The 13,547-nt window shown below is 39.1% G+C and overlaps 1 long non-coding RNA gene across 1 annotated transcript; it reads right to left on the reverse strand.

Moving 5' to 3' along the window:
- Positions 1-6,540: 6,540 nt before the first annotated feature.
- LOC110795983 (uncharacterized) lies at positions 6,541-10,174 on the reverse strand. The gene is made up of 3 exons (XR_002535492.2): positions 9,810-10,174; positions 8,812-8,897; positions 6,541-6,879 (listed from the first exon to the last, which is right to left on the reverse strand). It is a non-coding gene; the product is annotated as an uncharacterized lncRNA (long non-coding RNA).
- Positions 10,175-13,547: the final 3,373 nt, after the last annotated feature.

The raw sequence follows: 13,547 nt of genomic DNA on the forward strand, positions 1-13,547 counted from the left end.
CCCTAAGTGGTTGCTACTTCAAACCTTCTACTTGGGATTGAGCCCAACCTCCAAGACGAGTCTAGATGCGGGGGCGGGTGGTCCCATAATGAACAAGACCGAGGATCAAATTGAAGAGATAAAAGAGGACGTGGTCCAAAATTACCAAGCTTGGCACGTTGGTGCAAGGGACTATGACGGCAAGGGTAGGAATGATGATGGTAAAGGGTCGGTATATGCTATGGAGCAAGCTAGGATCATTGAGAAGCTTAGCTCGAGATTGGAAAAGCTAGAGAGCACACCAAGTCAACCACCATCTCCATCAACAATTCCACCGCCTTCGGCTACTCTTCTCACCAAGGGGAAGAGCAAGGTCAGTTCCTATGACACTATGCCTCCGGGCACTTCTTTTTGTGATAATTGTCAAGGTTTTGGTCATTTCCCCAATGCTTGTCCTTTGGTGCATAATGTGTCTTATGTGGATTATGGCCCTTCTTGTGAAGGTGATTTTGATATGGAATATGCCCATGCCTTGAATGAGAGGTCTAGAAATGATAACCCCAATAATCAACACTTTGCTAGGAAAGCACCTAGAGGGCCCCCTATGTATGGATCCTACCAATGCTATGGCCAAGGAGGTGGGTATGATAGTCAAGGTCGAGGTGGCTATAGAGTGCAAGGCTATCAAAGCCAAGCACCCTATGGTCAATCTCATGGTCTTGGCAATCAAGCCCAATACAATCAAGGTAGTTATAATCCCAACCATCAAGGTGGAGGGGGTTACAACTACTCTTATGGGCAATTTAGGGGTGCTTCTAGTGGGGGTTATCCTTTGAACTCGGGAGGTCCATATGGTGTGTCTCAATTTTCAACTCCCGGATTCAATGGACCAAGGACCTATGGTAACCAATTCCAACAAAACCTTAGTGGTTATGGCAATGCACCTCCACCGCTCCCGCCTCTCAAGTCTAATCTTGAGGCTCTCATGGAGTCGTTCGGGGGGGGGGGGCGCAAGCCAAGAAGAATGTTGAGTTTGAGGATGGATTCAAGAAATCCAACACTCACTTGAAAATGATTGAAACTCAACTAGCACAAATAGCTAGCACTATCAAAGAACAACAAGTGCATACTAGTCTCCCACCCCAAGGTCAAGCACCTAAACAAATGTATTCGGTTGTGACTAGGAGTGGGATGATTCTAGATGATAGTGTTAAGCTAGTTGATGCATCTTGCTCTAGGGATAAGGATTCTAAGGGAAATGAGTCTCCGGACTGTGATGTGGCGGTAGAGGAGTCTCATGTCGATGACGTGATTGATGGTGTTAAGTCGAAGGAGACTTGTGAGGGGGTCGAAAAAGCACGAGGCTAATGCATGACCTCGTCCCTCGTGGGCGTGACGTCGTCAGATCAAGTGTAGTTAGATTTCCTGTGAGTTTACACCCAATCAACTAGTAATATAGGAGTCGTCATTCAGTTTTTAACGACAATGAGACAAACAGACAAAACCTGGTTATCGTGACATAAAGGGAGTGCAATTATGTTCGACCACGACGGCCATAGTTTCCCTTGTGATCCCTGGTGTGGGGATCGCTCAACGTTCACCCGAAGGGCAGAGATTGAGAGTTCGGGGGACTGTAACTACCAAGAGGAGTGCTCATCGATAACTCCAGAGGCAGGTTATCCTTACTAGCTCAGTATAAATAATTGAAGGGACATGCGTTTAAACTATTAAACTATTCTGAATTGATTTTAGCAATATGCAACACATAATACTAAATCGATCGTGATTATCTTATTTAGGTTAATTTAAGCTACCTAGCATGATAATTCAATTGTCCATGGTATTATCTTATTAGGCGTGATAGATCAATTAAGTTAATAGTTTGACAATTTTATAAAAGGGTGATGAAAGCGATTAAATCATATGAGGGACACATTACAACGCACCCTTGAGATGTGCGTTACGGTTGTCAGAAACCTAACCACTTGGTTTTGCTATTTCTCCTTTTATTTAACGAATCTCGGGTTTCTAAGCAGTGTTCCAGTATTTAGGCTTAAATCATCAGCTACAAGGGGCAGGACGCGTTCTGTTCGACTTTTGGGTCGATTGCGACAGAACGCCGGATCAATTTCGCAGCGTGAGGCTAGGCTTAAGGCTAGAGTCAATACTCAGGTTATGGAATTGTGTGTTGTGTTCACATCGGTTTTTAGGCCATATTTATAGGGAAAGAGTTTGTGGAAAGATAGATCTTTAGAATACGAATCCAAAAAGAATTCGGAGACGACACGGCCCCAGGTATTTTCAGCACCCAGACCCAAGCGTTGAAAATAAGATCTGGGTCGAGCCTTTTGTCAGATCTGGACTCTTAAACACGGAGCTTTTGAGATTTATCCGAGTTTCTTAGTGCGTATTAACTTATGACGGAATGCGTCTGGGCCCGTTACGAACTCTAGGTTCGTTAGGAATTTAATTAATACGTAAATCTTATTTTCGAATTATAACAGGAATATAATTCCTTTTGCCAATTCTATCTCTTTTAGGACTTATGTTGGAGTGCAACACCTAATTCTGACAGATTTCTATCTTTTATGACTTTGCCACCTTTAACAACTACTTCTTAGCAGTTACTATTCTTAGCATGTTTCTGTAAATAACAGTTTTTGGCTGAAATGAAAGGGTGATTGAGATTCGTTATTTTATAGGAGATGCGTTGCCAAGAGAAGATTTTTCTTCTCATCATCGAACCTTCCCTTTCGGGAATGGGGACAAAAGTAGGTGTCTACAGTTAGCCCCCACTTTGACTGAGTCTTGGAGTAAGACGATTGGTCAAAGTATTAGACGAAGTGCGTCATACAAGCCATGGTATATGTAACCTGTTTTGCGAGGGTCTCACGAGCCCCCGAGTGATAACATTTGACTTAAGGGTCATCACTTGAAGTGTTAACACATTCCTCACGTGTCATTGGAATTTGTTAAGTATAGAAACTCCCTCGCTTTGTCATTGGAAGTACCTACAGATGTATAGAAACTCCCTCACTTTTTCATTGGAAGTATCTACAGATGTTTTCGAAATCAAAGCTATAAAGTGTAATCAGGCCTGGCCAAGCCCAATCACGAGGTAAAAATGTTTTAAAAGATTCTCATTTTCAGGGTTAGCTAAACGAGAAAACCCCCTTGTTTTTATAGGACGTAAAATGAAGGAAAATCCAGCACATCGCTCTTTTTTGGAAAAGTGGAAAACCAATCCTTTGATTTTTGGAAAAGGGAAACCATCTTTTGATTTTTGGAAAAAGATAAACCACCTTTTGATTTTTGGAAAAAGATAAACCAGGAAAGTTATCGCTGCAGCGACTAAGGACCTGCGCGGTTAGTGACGCAGACCCCGCCCGCTGAAGGTGGGCGAGCCTGTCCTGCTGAGGGTGGACGCCCCGTCCGATAGAAGTGGACGAATCTGCTTTGATGTTTTGAAAATAAGGACCTACGCGGTTTGTGACGTAGACCCCGCCGGCTGAAGATGGCGAGCCTGTTTTTTTTGAAGATTTTATTTTATTATTATTTTTTGTTTTCGAAAACTGAGGACCTGCGCGTTTTAGTGACACAGACCCCGCCCGCTGAAGGTGGGCGAACCTGAGTTTGTTTTTCTTGATTTGGGACTCGCATGGTTCTGACGCGATCCTGCCTGATCGAGGTGGGCCAGAACCTATTTCATTTATCCTTGGGATTTCTTTTGAGAATTTTTTATTCATTCTTGTAAGAGCGAGTTCTCTCGAGAAATGCTCGGGTTTAGTTTTAACCTGAATGTGGGTTGGCAACGTGTCTAAACGGACCATCGTTTCGTGGTCGTCTGCCTTTCATGGTTTTGAACAAGTCTTTGCGGCCCATAGGATGTATGTCACCGTTTAGAACTGGCCTAGTTGTGCCATTACATGGGTCCTTGCGAAATGACTGGTGGGACCATATGCGAATGTTAACGGAGACCTTCGCTTTGAGGTCGAGTCCGTTTTTGAATTTGTCCAAGCACGGGACGCAACCTGAAAGTGTGGGTTTCAACTTGCATCGTGTATTTTCTTTCTTTCGAGCCCCCTAGCATTCGTACTTGGTGGTCGCTCTTTGCCAAGAAAAGTGCGTATTTTGTAACGTCCTTGATCGTGTTTGGGATCGTGCTCGTAAGTGTGAGCGACCTTGGTAGTGGTATGCTACTTTGATGAAATCGACTTCATTTTCCGGGCGACAAAGTTTGCTTCATTTTTCAATGATTAATACATCGAGCTTACTTCGTCCCGGATTGATCTTTTTGACAAATAAACGCTTTTATTTTGAGAAACCAACGACGTAATGATTTTTTTGTTCCGAAGAATGACCTTGATTATTATGTGTTTTTTAATTCCTTTGAAAAATGTACACATATTTTTTGAGACGAGTCTAAGTTTCGACATTTGCTTTCACTACTTGGGCTCTAAAAGTGCTTTGGGCTTGATCTCGATTACAACAGGGCCCCGTGTCTACTAACACGGTTTTAGGCATTTTCCTGGTTCGCGTTTTGGAAGAGTTGGGCCTTGGGCTGCATTTTCATCGCCCCAGGCCAGGCGTTAGATATTTCGGCCCCAGCCTCGGGCGCTGAAAATGCTACCTAAGCAGCCTTTTTTATTTTTCCAGATTTCTCAACGCGTTTCCGATTGGGATCAGGATGATTTCGTGTATATATAGGGGGTTAAGTACGTCTTTCTTTTTCACCACTGCCAACTTCTTCTCTCCTACAATTATCTAGATTTATTTTTTTTTCTACTCTTGCCATGTCGATTCCTCCTTTCTCCCTCCAACGAGTTGTTAGGCGCTGGCTTAGAACCCTTAATTCCACAGAAAAGGTTTTGTTGAAAGGATACCACTTAGAGGCACTTTTAGGCTTACAACAAATTAACATTGATTATAACTTTCTGTATGCCGCCCTAAACTTTTGGGATTATGATCACCATATTTTTGTTTTTCGGGGCAATGAGGTATGCCCTTTACCAGATGAATTTGCCGCAATACTGGGTTATCCTACCAATGCTACTCCTACTACCCCTGGCACTGTTGAAGAGGGTAAAACAACTATAGGGGCTTTCCTAGGACTAGATGATGACACGCTTGCTGAGATCATTGTGGGTGATAAGGTTAATTTGGCGAAGCTTGCAAAACATCACTTTAGGCCTAGTAAAAATATGACTGAACAGAAATTGAATATCCGGGCACTTGTATTCTGCTTGTTGAACCACTATTTACTGTCGAATAACAATGGTGAGTTTGGTGACATAAGGTTGATTCCCCTGATCAGTCAGATGGAGAGTTGCTATTCTATTATGCCGTTGATTGTTGCCGAGACCTTGTTGGATGCGGATGAGTTAAAGCAGGATGCCAAGTCTGAAAATTTTAAGGGGATCCCCCTATTGCTGCAGGTAATTGATCGTTTATTTGCGCGCATATAATTATTTTTTCCTTTGTTTGCCTCTGCCTGGAGCTGATTTTCAACGCCCAGGGCTGGGCGTCGGTATTTCTGGCGCCTGGTCCTGGGCGTTGAAAATCCGTCCCAGGCCTTATAATTTTTCTGATCGTACCCGTTTTTTTCGCAGACTTGGCTCATGGAACGACTTAGGCTTCTAGAAGCTCCTGCCGATCCTAAACATTATCGCCCTATAGCCTTAGGCAACCGAAAGTATTTGCACCAAGGCCAGGACGAGGCCGAATGGGTCTCCTATTTTACTCATGGCATATGCTCTATTAAGTGGGTGGTACCGTGGTGGGGTTTGACTAATATGACGGGGGGTTCCGAGACGTTAGTTCATGTTTCTTTGTTGGGATTATCTCGACCTGTTACATCTTTCCTTACCGAGTCATGCGACAATACGGCTTAAAGCAGACTATCCAATTTGTTGATACGGTACCACCTAAAGTAGCGGTCTTTTCACGAGCACGGGTTCAAGCGTGGGCTAAGTATTACGGTGGCCTCCCGCGTTGGACCGTGACTACAGATGGCTTTGTGGGTCTTTCCGAGAATTATAAGTTGTGGACACTAGTACATAATTAACTTTGGGTAACACCGAAAAACTGTTACATAAAGGGGGTAAAGTGTTCCTATAGATAATAGGTAACACTTTATGGGTGATACATCTGCTCGTGCTACCTATTCTATTAAGTAACACTTTTAATAACATATGATAACACTTTTACTAGCGTTACCAAAAATAATTTTATGTAACACTTTTCCATTCCTATTGTAGCACTTTAAAAGTGTTACTCGTAATATCTTAGGTAACACTTTTTAACCATTAGTATCACTTTTTTACATCATCTTTTGATTTTGCAGTAACACTTTGTTGAATCGTAGGTATCATTTTTCACCATATAACGTAACACCTTGTTCATTATTTAGGAACACTTTTTTATTCTTAGGTAACATTACTTATTTAACACTTTTTAATATCTATTGTAACACTTGCAAAGTAATGGTTTTCATTAAATATAATAATTTAACAAATATTACAAAATTGGTTCATAAATAATAATATTTATAATAAATAATAAATTTATAATTTTTTTTTGGTAAAATAGCAATTTTATTACCAAAAGATAGTATGTACACAAAATAAGTTCCAAACAAGGAAACAACTAAAGGAAGGGAGCACAACCCGCTCCCTAACAAACTAATTAACAAATTAATTAAAATAATAGTATTTGATGTACGATCTATGAAAATTACATTATTATGTTCAAAATAAAATCAAATGATCATATCCAAAACTAAAATGTATAATCCAAAACTAAATGTCTTCTATCTTTTCATCTTCAACTGGTTTCCCTTACGTGCGCATGATTCTCAATGTCAACTTTAATCTTCATTTGCTATCCGATCCAATCCATCATCTTGATCATAGATAAATATAAAATTAGTAAGATCCAACATCCATAATAATATAAAGCACATAAAGCACAACCAGAAATTGCATTACAAGAACTGAAGTTAAGATGAAACAAATTTGTGAGCTAGGTATTCTGCTACAAATTGCAATACTTGTTTACTTTTATGTTTGCAAGACCTACTAAGTTGTATGTTAACTTTTATAAAACAGGGCTAAAGCTCATCAACAAACACCAAAACAAAACCAGTCAAGGGTACCACTTACCAAAAACATAGTAAGTAATTGAAGCAAAAACAATATAGCCTTAGGTTTCTTTTTTTTGTTGGCCTTGGTTTTTTAGGCTTGTTCAGTTTGATTTTGGGTTTTCGCCTTTAGGATTCGGGTCCTGCCCAGCAAAAAAAGACGAGTTTTCATTTTACTTTGTTAGACCCATCCAAGCCAAAACAGTGTGACAACAACCCTATTCCAAAAGTATATAACAAGTAACACACAGCCACATGACGAAAAAAGAAATATAACCAAAACGAAAAGATATCAATAATCTCAGTTAATGGAGAATTTCTAATTCCTAGTCCTCTAATACGGTTATGTTCTACTGAGTTGTTGTCCTGCTTGTTCTAGTATGCAAGTCTGATTAAATTGGTTGGGTCTGTTTTAGGCCAGTTTAGTCTGGATAATTCACCTGGTCAGCTGTTATTATATACAAGATATGGCAAGCAAGAAACAAATGATATCCATGGTATGATTTCTCTTAGTAACATTCAGTGTTCAAGTTGGTCCTAAAACAATACCGCTCACATTTTGTACAAATCAACACAGCATCAATGAACACAAATGTTATGTCGGCCACACTGCTTGCTCTATCAGCTTAACCTATATTCTAACATTTGAAGGAGGCTCTTTTAATTTTCCTCCCCTCTCCCTCCACCAAAATGACTTAATTTATACAGAAAGGTGTAACTGAATTCTTTTCATTACATTCCACATTGTCTCATTTAACTATTGTGGATTGCTTCTCATTAATCGCAATCAACAACAAACAATTAATTCTAAACGTTACTGTTATTAAGGAAGGCAGTCCAAAGATAATGTGCAATTCCATCTAGATGTTCTTCTCAAATCAAAGCTCCTAGAAATCAATAACTTTGCGGGGAAGGGCAACCGAAAGCAACCGAAGACCAAAATTTATCCCAGGACAGGAGCAAAATCCAGGCAGAAAAACAAGTATAACCAAGACAGTATATAAAACCATCTTTTACTAATTTCCCACTTTTATTAGGCGATATATGCAAATAGCTGGTTCAACAATAAAGTCATTCCGATGAATCTTTTAAGTGTTATCTTTCACTTCCTTCTATATTATAATTACACAGCATTCAAGCATTGAAACATTACGAAAATTACTACACTGAACCAATTGAGCAGCAAAGCAAAAGACAAATAAACCTCTTAACACACATGAGTTCTTTTTTCTTTTTGTCAGTGCATTTCTACATAACATTCCAGAATTGCCTAATATCTGAAGAAAATGACAAGTAAATTAGATTTCAATCCATGGTCTAGAAACCCAAAACCTCATACATCAATTGATTCATTATTACACATACGCGTAAGAACCACCAGTATTGAATGACTCCTAAAAATCCAATGCAGTTCTCACTTTTCAGTAATGCCATATGACTAAAAAGACTCAGAATTAACATTTATTCCACATAAAAGCAAATAATCAAAGACTAAAACATAAAATACTTGAGGATAAAAAATATCAGTGACTGACTGACAGTATAAGTATATGAATAGTAAGAAAATGCACAGGGTAAAAATATTGTCTACATACAAGCGTTGATAATCAAAGACTTAAGGTCATCTGATCACTAGTATAACAAATAAAAATAGATAAATAGGCATAATTTTCCATAATTTATTCAATAATCACCTGATGTTACCAAATGCACTAGTAGCTCTCCAGGGATTAGTTCCAGGATCTACCAAACTGTTTAGTTCTAGTATAGTACACGGCCCCTGCTTATCACACCAAGAGAAAAATTAAAAACCACTAAATGATGTACTACTAAACAAGAATGGAAAAATTAATAAGAAAATGTTTTACAACTATGAAAACAACATAATAAACTGAAAGCAAGAAATAAAGCTCAACAATCCTCTAAAATAATAAGACAAATCCGGCTAATGGTTCATCCAATCCCAATCAGTCTCATCAAGATCGGAACTATCTTCATGGACATCAACATTTGAATCATTGTTCGTGTGTGGTTGCACCTCAACTCTTTCAGAAATGACTCCTCTACAACAGCTTATAACACCATCATTAACAATAGCTAATTAAGTTTAGATCCTCAGTAGGTTCAAGAGCTCCACTTATGTATGGAGTATGTGTCTTCAGATTGCCCCTCTACATAAACATCCAACTATGGACTAGAAAACCCAAAACCCAAACCGAAAACTACAGTCACCATTCAACCTAGCTTGAGTTTACCATCTACCAGAAACAAAAGAATGCAACAACTACCAAAAAAAACAAAGCAACTAGCACCAAACAGACTTCGGAAACTTGAATCCCTCACTACAGAGAACCAAAAAACGCAGAAAATAAAACCATAAGCAGAGAGAAAGAACATCATACATCAACCTGCTCCAAGAAATAGCAGTTGCAAACCAAATACAGACTCACAGTCGGCAACCAGACCAAACCAAACCAAACACACAGACTCACGGTTAGCAACCAAACCAAAACCAAACACACAGAATCAAAATACTGAATCATAGAATCAAAAAAAAGTTACCCTGCATCAAACAAAAAATCAATAACGCTCAGAATCCAATCGAAAAAAACCACTATAATCTATATTTTAATAATTCATAGAAATCTTGAAAATAAAGAATTAAATAACCAAAAAAATGAAGAACACTCACAAATCAAAAAGTACATGAAATTGGAATCGCGAATTCGATAAAATCCCGATCAAGTCCACGAGTCCACGAGCAAGACAACGATTAAGACACGTAATTGGATGTGCGAATGTGATGAATCCTGAAATTCGAAGAACGAATTCGATGAAACTTGAAATCAAGACCACGACGAGACGACGATTTTCTGATAAATTAAACCTAAGGATGAATTGTTGCCTTGGTTTTGGAAGAGGAAAGTTATGATAGAATTTCTGATAAATTAAACCTAAGGACGACTTTTCTTATTTTTTTTCTTAGGGTCTTCGGCGGTTTCAAAAGATTTTAGAAAACTAAATCCAAATTCTATTTTTACTCTGGCGGCAAATATCCTCCTTTCATCAATTTGGGATTTTTGAGATTAGCGCTTACTTGCAAATATTTAATTTTCTAATTATAAGGTAACACCTCTAAGTGTTACCATAAAATGTTACCTATCTTGAAAGTGTTACTTTATTATGTTACTTATGTTAAAAGTGTTACATGAAATGTTACATTCTAAAAAATTATTACTAAAGTGTTACTTATAAATCTAGCAAATTTTGCTTTTCAAAAAGTGTTACCAACCTGTGTTATATAAAATCAATTATGTACTAGTGGGATGAGTTCCGATGAGAAGGCTGTGAGAACTAAGGCTCGAAATGAAGAGTCGGCTGAACTTTTGATACCTCGAGGTAGGGCTAAGTATGAAAGCCGTAATCCTGCTAACCCTCGCGAAAATGACATTAAGACTGTGAAAGCTCGTCCTGATCGAAAGCGAAAGGAAATTCCTCCCCGTTCCAGTTCTAGGCCTAAAAAGGTACCTAACATGAAGGGGCCTGCTGTTCCCAAAAGAAATGCAAGCCCTCGCAGAGATTGTCGCCGGAATAATGTATGGGTTAGGAAAGTTCAGCCCCTAGTAGAACCAGTGGCTAATCCAACTGATGTTGATAATCCTTCCCCTCCCATTATTTGTGCCCTTGAGGCTGAGCGGGCTATAGCTGTTCAAACTGAAAATGTTTCTGAGGCCTTGGCATCCTTGGAAGTTAGTTTCAAGGAGCCTGTTCTTATGGAGATTGATATAGGGGCAGCGCAGAAGCCCGTGGAAGTGGACCCTGCGAACATTACCCTCTACAACACTTTGTTTGATGATCCGGAAGAACTCGAGTAGTGTAGTTCTTGTTAGGGTTTAGGTGCCCTTTATTCATTTCAGTTGTGTTTGTTTTTTCGTTCCCTGGCACTTTTGTTTTCCTTCTTATTTATTTTTAAATATTAATAAAGGCGTGATTTTATCTTTCTCGTTTTCCTTTTGTCTCTCTCTTTTTTATTTCCTCATTTCTAACGCTTATGCATGTTCTATTCTTTTTTATTTGATTGGACCGAATCCCTAAACAGGATTGCCTACGTATCCTTGTTAAATTACTTTAACTTGGAATCAGGTCGCGCGTAGTTCTAGCTAAAATAGATTCTAGGATGCCGAATTCGATAAGTATGTTCTGAGATGGAAGCATATTTATTTGAAACGGTAGAATAGGCGAAGTTTATTTTAATCTGCTGCTTTGCCGTAAGTCGAAATTTGCTTCATGATCTTTTTTTTTAGTACATGTATTTTGCGCATCGTTTTTTCATATGTTTTTTTTGTGGTATGTATATGCTGTACCCCCCAAGTGTTCGTTATTTTTCTGTGTATGTGCGGATAAAATGACGAGCACTACTGGGTAAACTTCGGCAAGCAGAGAGTTTTCAACGCCCAGACTGGGGCGTTAATGATTTCGGCGCCCAGCTCTAGGCGCTGAAGATGATTTCTGGGGTGATTTTTGGCGTGTTGCTTCTTTTCTTTCACATGTTTCTTGCTTTTATTTCTTTTTCTTTGTTTTGTTTTACTTTTTATTCGTCAGAAATCAATTTTGACGCTATTTCGGAAGCTTTTTGGATTGTTGGCGTGAGATGCATTTTCGTCCGGATTAATTTTATCTATTCGTGACTCAAAACGGCTTTGAAAATGGAGTTAGGGTGCAAAAGATGTGAAGATCTTTGTGTAGGGCTTTTGGGTGGGTTGAGGTGCGTGTTGCTAATGATGTGGATAATGGGGGTTATGTTTTTTTTTGAGCAACACTTGCATCGTTTGGATTTGATTTCTTTTTGGTTTCTTTGGGTTGCATGGGTTGACTTTTATGATTGCACGGATTGACCTTTATGTCTTGGAGGTACGGTTTATTTTGTAGATTTCGAGAATTGGTTTTGATGTCACGATTCAAGACCGAGTGGGCCTTGCTATTGGGCCTAAAGTGGGCCACTTCCTTATATTTTTTGATTTTGTTTTTGCAAATATGATTAGTGCTTGTTGTGTTAGAGCAAATTTTTTTTTTAGGGGAAATCTTACGCCTTTATTAATTTGGAAAGTAAGGAAAACACACTGAAATAAATTAGCCTATATTCTAAGGGGTCTTAGGACCATCTCTAGAGTTTTATTTTTTTCTATCATCTAAAGAACTACTAGGCGTTTTAAATAATAAGTATAAAGTTAACTAAAATTAAACTACTTAAATTAAATTCCGAAAAAAATTAAGCACGAGCATAAAATTAATTAAGTTCGTTGCACAACATAAAAACCAAACAACACATAGCAAACAAAGGCACAATGCCACACCCGCGTTGTGCTAGCAAGCCCCTAGGCACAAATTACGCCTCTCCTAGCAACAACAACAGCGATACAGGTGTCATGAGCGCAAGGCAAAGGCGCGAGCCTTGCCATCGCGCAGCAGCGTCCATGCGCGCTCACGTTTGGCTCTTCTCCAACGTTGGCACAGTAGGTAGGCAGAAGCAGCACGCGCGCGAGTTCTCTTTCTCGACGTATCGCTCACCCTCGCTTTCCCTCTTCTTGATTACTAGGCAGACGCCCACCATGCAGCGGGCACTCGAGCTCCTTTACTCGTCGTGCCACTCGCATAGCGTCGCTTGCTCCATCTCTGCATTCGCCTCGACCACCCACTCATACAGGCACGAGCACAGTGCGCAAGCCCTCACTTAAACACTGCACGCGCGCCCGCAACCTTGCACACTACATCAGTGCCGCTCGAGGCACTAGCTCCCTTTCTTGTAGTCGAGCATACACACACCAACACAGCAGCGCCCTTGGGCGCTTCATTTGCTCGACCTTGCATTAATACCTCGTATTTTTATAATAATTATAAATATATTTTATTATATTTATAAAGCATTTTATGATTTTTAGAATTTATTTCGCATTTAAATTTTATTTAAATGTATTTTATTTAATTAGAATATTTATGATTTTAATTAATTACGAAACGAATTTAATTTTCGAGTCGGGAAATATAATGGGTCGTAAGTAATTTTAAAGGTTTGGATTTTAAATGAAAAGTTCAACTCGTTTTATTAATCAAGCCCAATCAATATAATTTAATTCTAAGCTTAAGGCTAGCCCAATCATTTAAATGCTAAGGCCAATGTTAAATTTCCAACCCTAGCCCACTAGGGATATGAGAGCCTATAAATAGGACTCTCCTCATTAATGATCCCCTTGTTTTTCATTAAGCCTTTCCTCTCTTGCTTGCCCACACTCTTCCTCTCCTCTCCCCTTTGTGCCTGTTAGGTTATGATACATATGACAATTCATAAATCATGCGGAAAAAAACCATTTAGCCAGGAATACATATTATTTACACATAATCATATAGCATAGTTTAGATGCATACTCTTTGT

The sequence above is a fragment of the Spinacia oleracea genome, chromosome 1 (genome assembly GCF_020520425.1).
Source record: "Spinacia oleracea cultivar Varoflay chromosome 1, BTI_SOV_V1, whole genome shotgun sequence".
Classification (NCBI taxonomy): Eukaryota; Viridiplantae; Streptophyta; class Magnoliopsida; order Caryophyllales; family Amaranthaceae; genus Spinacia; species Spinacia oleracea.